Source organism: Miniopterus schreibersii (genome assembly GCF_964146895.1).
Source record: "Miniopterus schreibersii genome assembly, chromosome: 1".
Taxonomy (NCBI): Eukaryota; Metazoa; Chordata; class Mammalia; order Chiroptera; family Miniopteridae; genus Miniopterus; species Miniopterus schreibersii.
Genome location: NC_138101.1, coordinates 154,819,231 through 154,836,349, shown reverse-complemented (window position 1 = coordinate 154,836,349; position 17,119 = coordinate 154,819,231). Strand labels below are relative to the sequence as shown.

General features: G+C 37.9%; 2 pseudogenes across 2 annotated transcripts; both read left to right on the top strand.

Moving 5' to 3' along the window:
- Positions 1–1,349: 1,349 nt before the first annotated feature.
- On the top strand, positions 1,350–8,509 carry LOC308551550 (phosphatidylinositol N-acetylglucosaminyltransferase subunit C pseudogene; annotated as a pseudogene). Its single transcript has 2 exons — positions 1,350–1,414; positions 7,693–8,509. The product of its transcript is annotated as a phosphatidylinositol N-acetylglucosaminyltransferase subunit C pseudogene (transcript).
- A 7,668-nt stretch (positions 8,510–16,177) lies between these two features.
- On the top strand, positions 16,178–16,614 carry LOC308551476 (large ribosomal subunit protein uL15 pseudogene; annotated as a pseudogene). Its single transcript has one exon. The product of its transcript is annotated as a large ribosomal subunit protein uL15 pseudogene (transcript).
- Positions 16,615–17,119: the final 505 nt, after the last annotated feature.

Here is a 17,119-nt window from a genome sequence, read left to right as displayed (position 1 = left end):
GCTGTGGGCAACTGTGCCAAGGGGGAACTCTGGGAGACAGAGTAGAATATTCCTCAGAATTATCCCAATTAAGAGGCAAAGAAGTTGGGTATTTGTCCTTTAGCTTCCATCTGTCATTGGCTGAGGGCTGATTCCAGGGGGGTTAACCCATGTACATCCAGCCTGCCCTATTTCCCTTAGGTAGAAAGTGGCAGGTGCTTACAGCAGGACGCTGTCAGCATAATGTGGATCAGGGACTGTGGAGGGGATACAGGCAGGGAACCAACAGCATCTGTTATAGGCAGAACTCTATTCTGCTCAAATCATAGGCTGATGGCCTTTGGTTCAGTGTCTAATCAGCTTTGGCTCTTGTAAGGATTGCAGTTATGTAATATTAAGAATTTAATAGGCTACTTTTACCAGAGGGATGTGGGCATGGCAAGAACTATTGATTAGCATTTCTAAATACAAGGAGATAAGAAATATGAAAATAATTACAGTGGTAGATTATTTATCTGGGACGCTAAACACCTTAGCATCCAAACAACAGAAGTACTGAAAAGAATGTTGTAGATTAACCAGTGATAGCAATGGTGTAACAACTACATCGCTGGTAATGCATGTGTTGTGATAATACTTAGTTATTTGTAGGTTTAGGTACACAAAAACTGTTTTTGAAACTTTGTATTGCAGTTATGCAAATATATTCCATATAGGACCTAATCCAAATAACAGAGAGAAAAAAATCAAGAAATGACACTCATTATTTCCTTCCTTCAAGGTTTAGCCCAAAAGTCTGTGTCAGCAGCTAGGGGCAAGGGGATGAGCAGTGGTTGTGGTGACTGGCATACCATGTAGAGCCTGAGGAGCGTGACAGGGTATCCATGTGGGGAGGTGATAGTCTGGAACAAGGTGTCAGAGTGTGAGTGCAATGAGAAGAGTGTTCACATGGAGGAATGGCAGCAGCAATGGGAAAGCAGTTACACACAGGGATATTAAACAAACATGTGAGTACAGTTGACCCTTGAAGAATGTGGGTGTTATGGGCACCAAGCCCCTGCACAGTCAAAAATCTATGTATAACTTTTGACTCCCCCCAAACTTAAGTCCCTCAGTATCCATGGGGGATTTGTTCCAAGACCCCTGAGCATGCCAAAATCTGCAGATGTTCAAGTCCCTTATATTAAATTAAGTAGAACAGTGCATAGTTGGCCCTGCACATCCCTGGATTCCAAAATATGAATGGAAAATTCTGTTTTCAGTCCACAGTTGGTTGAATCCATGGATGTGAAACTCAGGGATATTGAGGGCAGGCTGTATATTTATTGAAAAAAAATCAACGTATAAGTGGACCTGTGCAGGTCAAACCTATGTTGTTCAAGGGTCAGCTGTATATTGAAGATAATGGTTGCCCAGATTCTCATTGTTGGAGAAGGTAAGTGTGAATGAGAAAACTAGAATGAAACTTTTATTTTTGTATTGGCAATATCAATGAACTCATGGATATCAATAGGTGAGTGGGTACTTGGATGGATGGAGAGATAAATATGGTTATAAATGTATGTATAGATGCATATGTATATACATACATTCCCTAGCTCTGTCCACTGTGAGAGCCTGGAAACAGCAATATCCCAATAGCAATGGGCACATTTAGCATCCAGATCTTGATTTCTAAATTCCATTCTCTGTTTAATGAAACAAGGTAGAGTGGAGGCAGGGAATGTACAAGATGAGCCTGGAATATTTTGTATCAGAAAGTAAGAAAGCATTTAAAAAATAATAAGGTTGTTATAAGAACAGAAAAACCAGCTTTTGGAGGCTCCCACTGGCCAAATCTGGGACAATTCGATCATCAAAATAAGTAACAATAATATGAATTATAAAATCGAATTGAGTAAGAATTCATGAATCCATATTGATATAAATAAGTAAGTAAGTAAGTAAATAAATAAATAAATAAATAAGAAAGATTTTCCTTGTAAATAAAGAAGAAAGTATGGAATTTTAGAAAATCACTATTTGACAACCATAAGAATAATAAGTAATTGAGGAAAAAACAACAACAAATGCTAAAACCAGTGGGTAACATTTGATGAAGAATGGGATGAAGACTCTCTCAACAAAATATTTTTTAATTAGAAAGTTAAAAAGTATAATTTTACAGAGGAGAAGCTTGGACTTACCTTAATCAACTGTAACTAAAGACTCCTTGAGGGGAATTTCCTAAAACAAAAGGAGTCACTCCAAAAGCAACGACCTTTTCACTTCCAAGGATCAAAATTCTAACCATCCCAATTTACTACCTTCCACCTTCTCCCTCACTATCTTCTCTTCAAGTGACCCTCCTAACTAAGTACCCTATTTAAAAATCAAAATGAGATCATCTCACTCTGAGTCTTTAAAATATTTCTTTTACTTTTATAGCTGCTTTCTTTTCACAAAAACTTCAAAATAGTTTGAATGGAAATTTTAATTAATTCTTATTTCTTGTTTAAGTTGTGGCTATGTGATTTACAGTGAGAATTCTGACCATAATACATGAGGTTTTGACAGGTTTTCAGAGTCAGAAAGTTGTTGGTAAAAGTTTTACAGGAATTAATAGCACTCTGACAGAGTGTACTTCCTGTAATGAACCTAAAATGGCCACAGATTTTTTGCAGCTCCTCCCATCAAAAGGTAGAGTCTGTTGAATCTGGGGCAGCCTTGTGATTTTGACCAATAGAATATGGTGACATGACATTGTGAGACTTCCTGGCTGAGGCCTCGGAGAAGTCTTGATGCCTCTGCTTTAGCCCCATTGAAAACAGCTGCCATGTGAGAACCCCCAGGTAGCCTACTACAGAGGCCGGGGTGGAGGCAATCTGAGGTTCCCAGCCAACAGCCACAGTCAACTGGAAGACAGGTAAGTGAGAGCACTCATGACCATTCTGCACCAGCCAATTTGTCAATAGACACGTGTCAACCCATCCAGACAAGGAGAGCAGAGGCAAGTCATTCCCATTGAGAGCCTTGTCCAAATACTAATCCATAGAATTATAAACCTTAATAAACCAGGAGTCAACAAACTATGACCTGTGGGTCAAATCTGGCTCACTGCCTCTTTGTAAATAAAGTTTTATTGGAAGAAAGCCACATGCCCCCCCCCTTTTTTTTTACATATTGTCTATGGTTGCTTTTGAGTTAAAACATAGTTTGAATAGTTGTGACAGGGATTGTATGGTCTACAAAGTCTAAAATGATCTACTTGGCTCTACATAAAAAGTTTGCTGAGCTTTATTTTAAGCCATTAAATTTTAGGGTGGTTTGTTATGCAGCAGCAGATAGCTCAAACATTCCCTTTACAGAAGAAGAGCAACCATGTCCTTGCTTGAACTATAATTAATTTCTGTAATTTCATGTACACATGTTGAAGCCTGTGAAGACATTTAACTTTATCAAGACCAACATCTGTTTTCATATGAATAATAATGTCATTTCTCTAAATAGAATATATTAATAATGCAGGACACAATATCCACTTTCTTGATACAAAGCACTGTGTGAATTTAATAACCAGATAAAATCCAATCTGGTTCTTTTCCACCCTCAGAAAATGTTTTACTTAAAAATTATTCATGCTAAAGTGATTTTAACTTGATGTCAGAAATGAGCCTTGGTAGTATATGAAAGTCTTTCAAAGTATAATTATTCACAGTAGAAAGCCAACCTCTAAGTATTACTGCTACATTTTCATAACTTTTGCCTGATAGTCAGCCCTTATCTTATTTTTTTAAAGAAAAGTAAAATATTAGCCTGTCTTCAACCTTCAAAGAGATGAGCCATATTTTCTGACTTGTACAAGGTATTTTAAAAAACTAATTTTAGGGATTGGCAGATCTACTATGTAATCCTGGCTTGTTGAAAAGTATATGAATAGATTTCTTCATGAGCTTGGGAAATATGAATAAATATAATGTGTAAAACACTGTCAAACTCAGATATTTATCTGTTTACTGCAGAAATTTACTATCCATTCTTCTATGCCTAAATACATGGACAATCAGTTAATACTGATTAAATGTTACCATTTCTGCAAAAAAACTATAAAATAAAATAAAAGTAAAGGAAATGGGAAATATAATGTATTTTTCCATGCAGCTTTAAAGAGATATGAAATGTACAGCGGGGCATGACTGTGCACGGTCAGTTGTCCTCGGTCAGCTTTGAAGCATAAACAACCCATGAAAGAAAATAGTGGTTATAGAAACAACATGAAACTGGGATCCTGAATTGCCATCAGTATGAGTTATGATGATTCTGAAGGCCTAACTCCAGGTTACCAATCAGACTTAAAGGATTTTCCTCTGAGATATTTTAGATTGTCCATTCAAATTTTAAGAAAACCTTACACAATTCCTAACTTGATCTCTGCCTTTCCTGCATGCCCATAATTTATAACCCATATCCAATATTTACATTTGTATTTAACAACATATTGTACTTTTATTATCCTTGAACCAGAATTCTAGGATTTTTAAAAAATATATATATATCTTTATTGATTTCAGAGAGAGGAAGGGAGAGAGACAGAGACAGAGAGAGACAGAGAGAGAGAGAGAGAGAGAAACATCAATGATGAGAGAGTCATTGACCGGCTGCAGCCCACAACCCAGGCATGTGCCCTGACAGGAAATCGAACCCCGATCTCCTGGATCCTAAGTCGATGCTCAACTGCTGAGCCACGCCCGGCTGGGCCAGAATTCTAGGACTTTAGGAATGGAAGAGACTTTACAGATTTTCTGATCCACTTGCTTCATTTTGCAGAAAAGGAAATTGTTTCTTTGTGTGTGTGTGTGTGTATGTATGTATTTGGATATCATATATAATATGCAAAAAAACAACTTATGTATCTTTTTGTACATACCTAACAAAATACCAGATTCTAAATACTTTTGAGTGGAATAGAAATAATATGCATCAATATCAGCCAGGTGAATTTACTAATTTTAGCAATAATTTAATGAAGGAGTTGAGACTATTCTGGTTGGATAAGAGTCCTGAAAGACCAACAATAAAATTCAAATGGATCTAAAAATGAGACTAAAGATAGAATTTGTCAGTAGTCTTGTGATTTGGTCTGAATTGTGTATCCTTGTTGAAGTCTTAACCCCCTGTACCTTGGAATATGACTGTATTTGCAGATAGGGTCTTAATGAAGTAATTAAGTTAAAATGAGTCCATTATGGTGGGCTTTAATCTAGTATTTCTGGCCTCATAAAAATAGGAGATACCACACACAGAGATATATAAACAGAGGACAATGTGAAGACATTGGTAGATGGCCATCTACAAACCGAGAAGAGATGCCTTGGAGGAAAACAATCTAGTCAACCCTTTGATTTTGGATTTCTAGACTTTGAAATTGTGAAAAAATAAATTTCTGTTGTTTCAGCCACCCATTCTGTGGTACCTAGTTATGGCAGCCCCAGCAAAATTGGATACCCAGGGCTTGTAAAAATGTGATACCCAGGGCTGAAGATAACCAAATGATATGATTGCCATCTTTATTATGGTGAACACCGCAGTTCTGTTGATGTGACATAAAATTTTGTAAACTGTATACAGTTCAGATATTCTGTGGCAGTTTCTCAGCTCAAAGTTCCACCCAAAGACACACATTTTAGACATCTAAAAATAAATGGAAAACTGTTTAAATTTTACTTAAGTCTCTTAGAACACACACAAAGTGACTCGATACTCATAACACATGACAACACTTCCTTTAAAACCTCTTTCCTCATCTAAAAAACCTCCCTTGTCACAACACAGAAGCTAATCCAATTTCTTTCTCTTTTCTCTCTTTTATAAACTTCCCACACTCTCTTAGCCAGCGCTTAGTGGCTTTGCCTTTCTTAGTGCCTCCTCTAGTCTTCAGCATCTCTCCAACTTTTCCAATAGATCAATCAGACCTCTTTCCTCGTATCCACTCCACCAGTCTCTTAAAAAGGCCAAGGAACTGACCTTGCCAAGAAAGAGCTTGCCTTGACTGAAGGAGGGAGGGGAGAGTCTGTGAACAGTCAGACATCAAATTTTTCCCCTGTCAAAAATGCATTAAACTTTTTGGCAGCTGTTTCACATTGTTGCTGATATTAAGTTTACAGTAAGCTAAAATGGCTCAGTGTTTAAGTATTAAGTGAAATCATCCCCATTCCGTACTCAGCACTTTTCTTTTTTTACATGAAATGCAAAATTTTTCATTTCTTCCTAAGTTTCATCTTTTGGCCCAGTATTCCCAAATTCCGGGATCTTTTTGAATTTTTTTTTCTTTCATCTAACACTTAGATGTTATTTCTAGGCTTATGAATTTGATAGCCTGGGACCACCAGCTGAGAATGAGTCAGCAATATACTGTGGCTGTTTTTATAAAGCTAACTGTGATAGTGAAATATATTAATAGGCCTCTGACATCCAAGAGCTAGGAAAGTATCTCTCTGCTAAACTTAGAATTGGTCACGCCCTTAAACTATTGTGCCAAGTTTGGGCACTGGCATTTTAATGTACATGTGAAATGGCAGAGAAGATTTGAGAGAGGAGTCACAAAAAAGAACCAAAAAATGAAATGTCATCAAATTAGTTGAGATTATTGAAACCAGAGGAGAAAAACTTTTATTTATTTACATGAAGCCTCTATAAACAATACATTGACTTATTGTTTTTCAGTTTCTTAGGGAGTCCAAGACAAAACAAGAGGACGTGACCTTCAGAAAATGGGAAACAGCATGAAGGTCTAATAATAGAGGATTGCTCAAATAAAGTATGGTTCCTCAGTATAATAAAAACCAGTATGAAACACTTGATAAAACATAGTGAATATTTTTTTTATCATCTCAGAGTAAGGAAGGCTCTTCAAAGAATTACATAAAACCCAAGCCATAAAGTAAAAAATATATATAAATTTAAAATTTCCATTAGGAAAACATAAAACTAGAAAGAAAGTTTAAAAAGTCAAACAGAATAAATAATACACAAAGGCCCAATTTCTTCAATGTACAGAAAAATTGAACAATTCAATGAGAAAAAGACTAATAAGCCGATAGAAAAATGTACAAAGAATTCAAAGAAAAAGTTTATGTTAAGATAAATGCAAATGGCTAATAAAATATAGCTACAGTTATTCAATCTCACTAATAATTAAAGAAATGTGTGTTATAACTGGACCTAGATATACATTTAAAAATCCTGTTAAAATGCAAAGTTGAAAAAGTTCGACAGTATCCATAATTGTCAAGAATATATGTAAACAGGTACTCTTACATACCATTGGTAGTAAGGTGAATGGTATAACCTTCTTGGAGAGTAATTTGGCAATATTAAAGCAAATTGATTAAAATTTTAAATATTTACACCCTTTGATCTAACCACTATGCTTCTAAAAACTGATTGTCAGATATTCTTGCACAAGTACAGAAAGATAAAGGCACAATTGTAATGCTGTTATAGGAAAAAAATACCCAAATGCCCATCAATTAGAAACAATTTAAGTAAATTGTGGCACATATATCATATGAAATTCTAGACATCCATTTTATATTCCTATGTATTCCTGTGCACACAGACATGGAGAGATATATCGTTATATGAAAAATACATTGTAGAAAACATTATGTATAATATGATCTCGTTTGTGAGGGAGGGACAGGATAATGTGTATTCAACTTGTAACTAACCCAGGTGGCAGAAGGTCTTGTATGAGTGACAGCCCTTTCCTGATAACTATGTGGACCAGCGGTTCCTAGAAGAGCTCGGGAAAAAAAATCAATGCTGGGAAATATCAATATTGAGTTGTGGCATTTGAGTCCTGCATGGTGATACAGCAACTATGTAGTGTCGGTGTTTTGGGGGTCATCTGGTGGTATATGGACAAGGGTCTTCTGCCCCTGCCCCTCCATTGGCTTTTTCGGATTGATCTGACTTCTTCACTGATTGGCTATGTTTTGTTTGATCTCATTGAAGGACTAAAGAAAATCGGGCAAAACCAGTGGGCTGACTATTACTTTCACATATGGTTTTTCTCCAGTACTGAAGACCCTGACAGTCTGTCAACACTGACACCATCTACACAGTCTTCATGCTCTTAGGCCACCTCATCTTCTTTGACTATGGTACCAATGCTGCCATTGTGTCCAGCACACTGTCCTTGAACATGGCCATGTTTGCTTCAGTCTGCCTTGCCTCACACCTGCCCTGATTCCTGCATGCCTTCAGCATGGTGATATTTGCCATCCAGATTTTTGCCATGTGATCCATGTTACAGGAGAAACTGAAGGCATTCACTCCCCGCAGCTATGTGGGAGTCACTCTTCTTTTTGTGTTTGAGAGGCCTGCTGTCCATCAGTGCTGTGGGAGCCATCCTCTTTCCCCTTCTGCTGATGAACATATCCTGCTTCTGCCCTTTCTACCTCATTCACCTGCAGCTTTTTAAAGAAAATATTCATGGCCTTGGGATGAGGCTGAGACCAAAGAAGACTTCTCCAGGTTTCTCAGTTAAGTTAGAAAACTCCATTTCATTATCAAGGCAAGCCTCCTAACTAGAATAAGATTTGAAGGCAGAGTTCTATTCTGGTATCAGAGGACTAATGTGGGTGGGAGAACAGAGATCAAAAGAAAAAGTTGACCAAAGGCTTGAATTGTGAAGATGCTCATCCTTTCTGTTATTTGGTGGATGAAAAAGCTTTCTGGGGTCCTTATGGATGATTGCCTCCCATTTATTACGTAACAAATGCATGATGTGTCTCCCAAGCTCTTTTTATGGGGCCAGCATTATACTAATCCCAAAACCAGGTAAAGACACTACAAAGAAAGAAAATTACAGGCTAACATCCCTGATGAACATAGATGCTAAAATCCTCAACAAAATATTAACTAACTGGATCCAGCAATACATTAAAAAGATCATACACCCTGACCAAGTGGGATTTATTCTGGGATACAAGGCTGGTATAATAGTCACAAATCAATAAATGTGATGCATTTCATAAACAAAATGAAGGACAAAAATTATATGATCATATCAATAGATGCAGAAAAAGCATTTGACAAAATCCAGCACCTATTTTTTGATAAAAACTCTCAGCAAAGTAGGAATAGAGGGAACATACCTCAACATAATAAAGGCCATATATGACAAGCCTACAGCCAACATCATACTCAATGGTCAAAAAACAAAACCATTTTCTCTAAAAACAGGAACAAGACAGGGGTGTCCACTTTCACTACTCTTATTCAACATAGTACTGGAAGTCCTAGCCACAGCAATCAAACAGGAAGAAAATATAAAATGTATCCAAATTGGAAAGGAGGAAGTAAAACTGTCATAATTCACAGATGACATGACATAGAAAACCCTAAAGACTCCACCAAAGTACTACTAGATTTGATAAATGAATTCAGCAAAGTAGCTGGATACAAAATTAAGATCAGAAAATCGACAGCATTTTTATACACCAACAATGAATTCGCAGAAAAAGAAACTAAAAAAACTATACTATTTACCATTGCAACTAAAAAATAAGATACCTAAAAATAAACTTAACCAAGGATGTAAAAGATCTGTACTTGGAAAATTATAGGACACTGAAAAAAAAAAATAGAGGAAGATATAAACAAGTGGAAGGATATACCATGTTGATAGACTGGAAGAATTAATATGATTAAAATGTCCATACTATCCAAAGCAATCTGTAGATTCAATGCAATTCCTATTAAAATACCAACAACGGAGCTAGAACAAATATTCCAAAAAATTATATGAAACCAAAAAAGACCCTGAATAGCCACAGCAATATTGAAAAATAAGAAGAGAGTTGGAGGAATCACTTTACTGGATATCAAACTATACTACAATGCCATTGTAATCAAAACAGTCTGGTATTGGTACAACAACAGACATATGGATCAATGGAACAGAACAGAGAATCCAGAAATTTACCCATCCCATTATGGTCAATTAATATTTGACAAAGGAGGCAAGATCATACAATGGAATAAAGATAGTCTCTTCGATAAATGGTGTTGGGAAAATTGGACAGGTAGATGCAAAAAAATGAAATTAGATCACCAACATACTCCATACACAAGAATAAATAATTCAAAATGGATAAAAGACTTAAGTGTAGGTTGCAAAACCATAAAAATCCTGGAAGAAAACATAGGCAGTAAAGTCACAGACATCTCACATAGTGGAATTTTCACTGATACATCTCCTAGGGTGAGAGAAACAAAAAAATAAACAAATGGGACTACATCAAACTAAAAAGCTTCTGCACAGCAAAAGAAATTATCCTCAAAATACAAAAGAACCCCACAGTATGGGAGAACATATTTGCCAAGGATGTATCTGATAAGGGGCTAATTCGCAAAATGTACAAAGAACTCATACAACTCTACAGGAGGAAGACAAACAATCCAATTTAAAAATGGGCAAAGGACCTGAATAGACACTTTTCCAAAGAGGACCTACAGATGGACAAGAGACATATGAAAAAATACTTAAAGTCACTAATCATCAGAGATGCAAATTAAAACCACAATGAGGTATCACTTCACACCTGTAAGAATGGCTACCATCAACAAATCAACAAATGACACTTGCTGGTGAGGATGTGGAGAAAGGGGAACCCTGGTACACTGTTGGTGTAATGCAGACTGGTGCGACCACTTTGGAAAACAGTATGGAGGTTCCTCAAAAAATTAAAAATGGAACTGCAATTTGACCCAGTGATCCCACTTCTAGGAATATATCCTAAGAATCCTAAAACACTATTCAGAAAGAATATGTGCACCCCTATGTTCATAGCAGCACAATTTACAATAGCTAAGATCTAGAAACAGGCCAAGTGCCCATCAGTAGATGAGTGGATAAAAAAGCTGTGGGACATTTACACCATGGAATACTATGCAGCTGTAAAGAAGAAGGATCTCTTACCCTTTGAGACAGTATGGATGGACCTGGAGAATATTATGCTAAGCAAAATAAGCCAGGCAGACAAAGACAAATATCACATGATCTCACCTGTATGTGGAATCTAAAGAACATGATAAACTGATGAACGAAATAGATTCAGTGAGATAGAAGCATGGAAGAGACTGATGAATCTCAGAGGGAAGGTGGTGGGTGGGTAGGGAGAGATTAATCAAGGAATTTATATGCTTATATACATAACCCATGGACACAGACAATAGTGTGGTGAAGGCCTGGGGCAGGGAGTGGGTGTGGGGTAGAAGTGGTCAATGGGGAAGGAAAGGGGACAGCTGTAATATTTTCAGAAATAAAGATAAATTTTAAAAAAATGAAATGATGTGGTTTCTAGTTATTAAAAAATAAAAGCATATCCAAAAACAGAGAAAGAAAGAAAAAGAAAGAAAGAAAGAAAGAAAGAAAGAAAGAAAGAAAGAAAGAAAGAAAGAAAGAAAGAAAGAAAGAAAGAAAGAAAGAAGAGGAAAGTAAATACAAGAAAATAAGAATATCGGTCCAAGAGAGCCAATATCTGAATAACAGAAGTTCCAAAAAGAAAAAAAGAAAAACAAAATGGAGGACTGCAATGATCACAGAAACACAAAAGTGACCCAGAACAAAAGGATACTAGTTTTCTAATTGAAAGAACATAAAGAGCATAACAAGTGACCAGCACACTGAATGAATGAAGACCTATACCAAGACATACCATTGTGGAATTTCAGATTCCCAGGCATAAAAAGAAAATTTTTAAAAGAATAAACCACACACCAACCAACCAGATAACATCCAAAGTTTTAAGAATCAGAATAGCAGATATGTCAACAGCAATCCTGGAAGCAAAAAACAGTGGAACAAAGCCTTCAAAATTCTGAGGGAAAATTATTTGCAATCTTGAACTCTTTATCCAGACAAACTACCAATCAAGTGAGGATAGTTTATAATAAAGGCATCTTCAGTTACTCATATGCACAAAATGTTTACCTTCCATGCAGAGCTTTTCAGGAAGTGACTCGAGTATGCTTCATCAATGAGGCTGTAAAGCAAGAAAAAAGTGTTGGGGTTCAGGAAACAAGAGATCCAAGATAGAAAAGAGGTGAATGGAATTTTGAAGCTGGAAACAAAGCTAGAATAAGCTTCCAGTTCACACAGGAGTAAGATTATGGAGGACTCTAAAAGTAATATTGTAAAAAAAAAGAAAGAGAGAGAGAGAGAAAGAAAGAAAAAGAAAGAAAGAAAACACAAAAACAAACAAACACAAACAACTGATGTATTTGTACTGATGTAGGTTTTACAGTTCTATTGGAATATTTGGGATCAGTTCTATAAACAATAAGCAAATAGGAAGAGAAAACACAGACAATTACTGACTCTAGAAAAAATAAAAGTTGTGCCAAAAGTAAAATGCAGTATATAGTATATTAAAAGGCTAATTATGAACAATGTTGATATCACTTACTTTTTACAGCTTGTATTTTTTAAATTTGTCATAAAATATACATAAGATAAAACCATTTTAACCATTTTTAAGTGTATAGTTCAGTGGCATTAAATACATTCTCAATGTTGATGTAATTTTTTTACTTGAAATAATTTTTAGTTTTCAGTTGCAGTAGAAGTACATTATTATATTAGTTTCAGGTCTATAACCCAGTGATTAGACATTATATAACTTACTAAGTGATTACTTGATAAATCTAGTACCCATCTGACACCATACAGTTATTACAATATTATTGGCTATATTCCCTATCATGTACTTTACATTCCCACGATTATTCTGTAATTACCAATTTGAACTTCTTAATCCCTTTATCTTTTCCAGCCATCCCCCCAACACCCTCCTGTTAGGCAACCATCAAAATGTTCTCTGTATCTATGAGTCTGTTTCTGCTCTGCTTGTTCATTTATTTATTTTTAGATTCCACATATAAGTGAAATCATACAGCATCTTCTTCCTCTGTCTAACTTATGTTACTCAGCACAATAACCTCTCAGTCCATCCATGTTGTTGCAGTGGCAAGATTTAATTCTTTTTTATAGCTGAGTCATATTCCATTGTATATATGCACCACTTTTTTGTTCATTTATCTTTTGATGGACACTTAGGTTGCTTCCATATGGCTATTGTAATTAATGCTGCAATAAATGTATAGATGTATATGTCTTTTCAATTTAATGTTTTGGGTTTCTGTGGGTGAATATCCAGAAGTGGAACTGTTGGGTCCTTCTTTGTCTCTTGTTATAGCCTTTGTTTTTAAGCCTACTTTGTCTAGTATAAGTATTACTACTCCAGATTTTTGTTTGTTTCCATTTTCATCAAATACCTTTCCCCATCTCTTTACTTTCAGTCTGTGTGTCTTTTGATCTGAAGTGAGTATCTTGTAGACAGCATATGTAAGTGTCTTGTTTTGTTATCTATTCAGACTCCATATGTCTTTTGACTGGAGCATTTAATCTATTTGCATTTAAAGTAATTGTTGATAGATAGGTATTTATTGCCATTTTATATATTTTTGATCTTTTTTCCCCTTCTTTTTCTTAAAGAAGACCCCTTAACATTTCTTGTAATACTGGTTTGGTGGTGATTAACTCCTTTAGCTTTTTCTTGTCTTGGAAGCTCTTTACCTGTCATTTGATTTCAAATGATAGCTTTCCTGGGTAATCTTGGTTGTAGGTCCTTACTTTTCATCACTTTGAATATTTCTTGCCACTCCCTTCTGGCCTGCAATGCTTCTGTTGAGAAATCAGCTGACAGTCTTATGAGAGCTCCCTTGTAGGTAACTAATTGCTTTTCTCTTGCTGCTTTTAAGATTCTCTCTTTGTCTGTAACCTCTGGCATTTTAATTATGATGTGTCTTGGTGTGGGCCTCTTTGGGGATTCTCTGCACTTCCTGGACTTGTATGTCTATTTCCTTCACCAGGGTAGGGAAGTTTTGGGTCATTATTTTTTCACATAGGTTTTCAATTTCTTGCTTTCCCTCTTCTCCTTCCAGTACCCCCATGGAGCGAATGTTGGTATGCTTGAAATTGTCCCAGAGGCTGGTTACACTATCCTCACTTTTTAAAATTACTTTTTCTTTTTGCTGTTCTGATTGGGTGTTTTCTGCTTTGTTATCTTCCAGATCTCTGATTTCACCTGCTGCTTCACTGTTGATTTCCTGTAATGTATTCTTCATTTCAAACTGGTTATTTTTATGTTTTACCTCTGTTTTTATGTTTTCTATCTCTTTGTTGTACTTTTCACTAAGTTCATCTACTCTTCCCCTAAGTTCATTGAGCATTCTTATAACCAGTGTTTTGAACTCTGCATCTGATGGTTACTTGTCTCCATTTTGTTTAGTTCTTTTTCTGGAGTTTTGTTCTGCTTTCACTTGGGACATGTTTCTTTGTCCCTTCATTTTGGTTGTCTTCCTATATTTGTTTCTATGTGTCAGGTAGAGCTGCTGTGTCTCCTGGGCTGATGTCATAGGTGTCCTGTAGTGTCCAGTGGCACAGCCTGCCCAATCACCTGAGCTGGGCACTTCAGGTGTGCCCCCCATGTGCGCTGTGCGGACCCTCCTGTTGTAGTTGAAGCTTGAATGTTGTTGGCACCTCAGTGGGAGGGATTTACCCCCAGCTACATTGGCTGTGAAGATTGGCTGCAACTGCCTTGGAGGATCAACTGTGCAGGGGCCAACCCCAGGGAGCAGGATTTACTTGGGTGGGGCTCGAGTACATGCTGAGTTTTCCCTTTGAGTGTGTTGATTTGGTGATGCTCTGGCATGGTCTGAAGTTGTCCACTTGAGTGTGCTGGCTCTGGGGCCTCCTGAGAGGTACAGGCCAAGGTCAGCCACCACCTGTGCTCTGCCCAGGGCCACCCAGCATGAGCTTCACAAATGACTGCTACTTGTGCTGGCCTTGGAGGTGCCCAGGAGAGACCAAGCTGCAGATCAAGGCCAGCTGCCGCTAGTGCAGAGCCTGAGGCCAGTTAGCAAGAGGTACAGGGCATGGTGAGGCCAGATGCTGCTTGTTTGAGAGATTTTAGGAAAGTCTGAAGCATGAGCTAAAACAGGCTATTTGTATGGAAAAGCCACTGGAAATGGCTTGGGTGGGCCCACAAGTTGGGTGGGGCAGGGGTTTCAGGGAATCACCAGGGTGAGGTGAACAGTGTTAGCCAGGTTGATGGAGACTCAGATATGGCACCCTCCTGCCAGCTCTGTGGGGGAGGGATCATCAAAGGAAAAATGCCAGCACTTCTGTCTGGAAGAAAGCTGCCCCTCCAGGTCTTGCCCTGATGCCAGACAAATCAGTTCCTCCCCGTATGTCCCTGGTGCCTTTGGAGCTGCTGGAGCATAGAGGAAGTGAGTCCGAGTAAGTCCATGTGTGGGCCCATTAAGAGCAACACATGGGCCCGGCCAGGCGTGGCTCAGTGGTTGAGCATCGACCTAGGATCCAGGTGATCGGGGTTCGATTCCTGGTCAGGGCACATGCCCAGGTTGCAGGCTTCAGCCAATTAATGACTCTCTCATCATTGATCTTTCTATCTCCTCTCTCCCTCTCTCTTCCTCTCTCTGAAATTAATATATATTTTAGAGAAAAAAAAAGCAACACATGGGATTCCAGCAGCCCTCCCTCTCACTCAGCCACAATCCCTGCTGGTGTTTACAACCAGAATTTATGGGGACTTCTCTTCATGGCACTGGGACCCTGGACTGGTGGGCCTGGTGTGGGGCTGGGGCCCCTTGCTCCTCAGAGGGGACCTCTGCGGCTAAGATATCTTTCCCGATTTTTATCTGCCACACATGGGTGTGGGACCAGCCCATTCTGTGTCTCCACCTCTCCTACCAGTCTCGATGTAGCTTCTTCTTTATATCCTTAGTTGTGGGACTTTTTTTAGCTAGATTTCAGGCAGTTCTGAATGATGATTGTCCTATAGTTTAGTTGTAATTTTTTTGATGTGGTTGTGGGAGAATGCAAGTACCCCATTTACGTAGGCCACCATCTGAGCCAGAACCCCCCTCATTGATATCATCTTAATGTGAACACTAAATGATGATTTAGTAAAAAGTGTTATTATGTAACTCCAAGAGGAAGGAAATGTGTGTGCTCATTGAGGGAAGAGTTCATGAGTTCAAAGTAATATGTACAGAATGGTACCATCAAAACATGTACACAGGCTAAACTTTGTGGAGGCCTCCCTCTTGCATCTTGGCCATTGACATGTCATCCAGACTGAGAAAGACCTGGAAGCTTCAGGGCCACATGAGCCACATCAGCAAGTACAGGAAGCACCCAGGAGGCCAAGGTTATGCTGGTGGCTTATATCATCAAACGATCAACTTCGACAAATATCACCCAGGTTATTGTGGGAAAGTTGGTATGAGGATTACCACTTAAAGAGGAGCCAGAGCTTCTGCCCACTTGTCAACCTTGATAAACTCTGGACCTTGGTCAGTGAGCAGACACAGGTAAATGCTGCCAAAAACAAGACTGGAGCTGCTCCTATCATTGATGTGGTGCGATTGGGCTACTACAAAGCTCTGAGGGAGGGAAAGCTCCCAAAGCAGCCTGTCATTGTGAAGGCCAAGTTCTTCAGCAGAAGAGTTTCGGAGAAGATTAAGAGTGTTGGGGGGTGGGGGTGTGTTTTGTCCTGGTAGCTTGAAGCTACACAGAGGGAAGTTCATTAAATTCTCACAAGTGGACAAAAAAAGTACACAATCTATATGCATAACAGAAAGACTGAAAAGAAAGAACATGTATCAAAGTGTTAATAGTGGGTATTTTTGAATGGTTGGATTATGGGTAAGTCCCATTTCTTATTTCGGTTGATCTGTTTTTTTAAAGTTTTTTCTAAATAAACAGGTATTACTTTCGAGATGAGAAAAAGCATCATCAAAACATTATTTATATAATCAATATAGGATATAGATTTAAATTGGTAGTATGAGGGGTTTAGTTAGATATTAGAAAGCACTGAACCCTACAGGTAACTAAACACCTTCCTGACCTTTCCTTATGCAAGAAAGGATATGTGTGCCCAGGGAAAGAAGGGGCCAAGAGAGAAAAGGGGAGCATGCTGAAAGAGCAACTGCTGAGAGCTCCCAGAAAAAAGGGGAGAGGAATTGCACCAACGTGACAGAATGATGGAAAGCTGAAAAATAG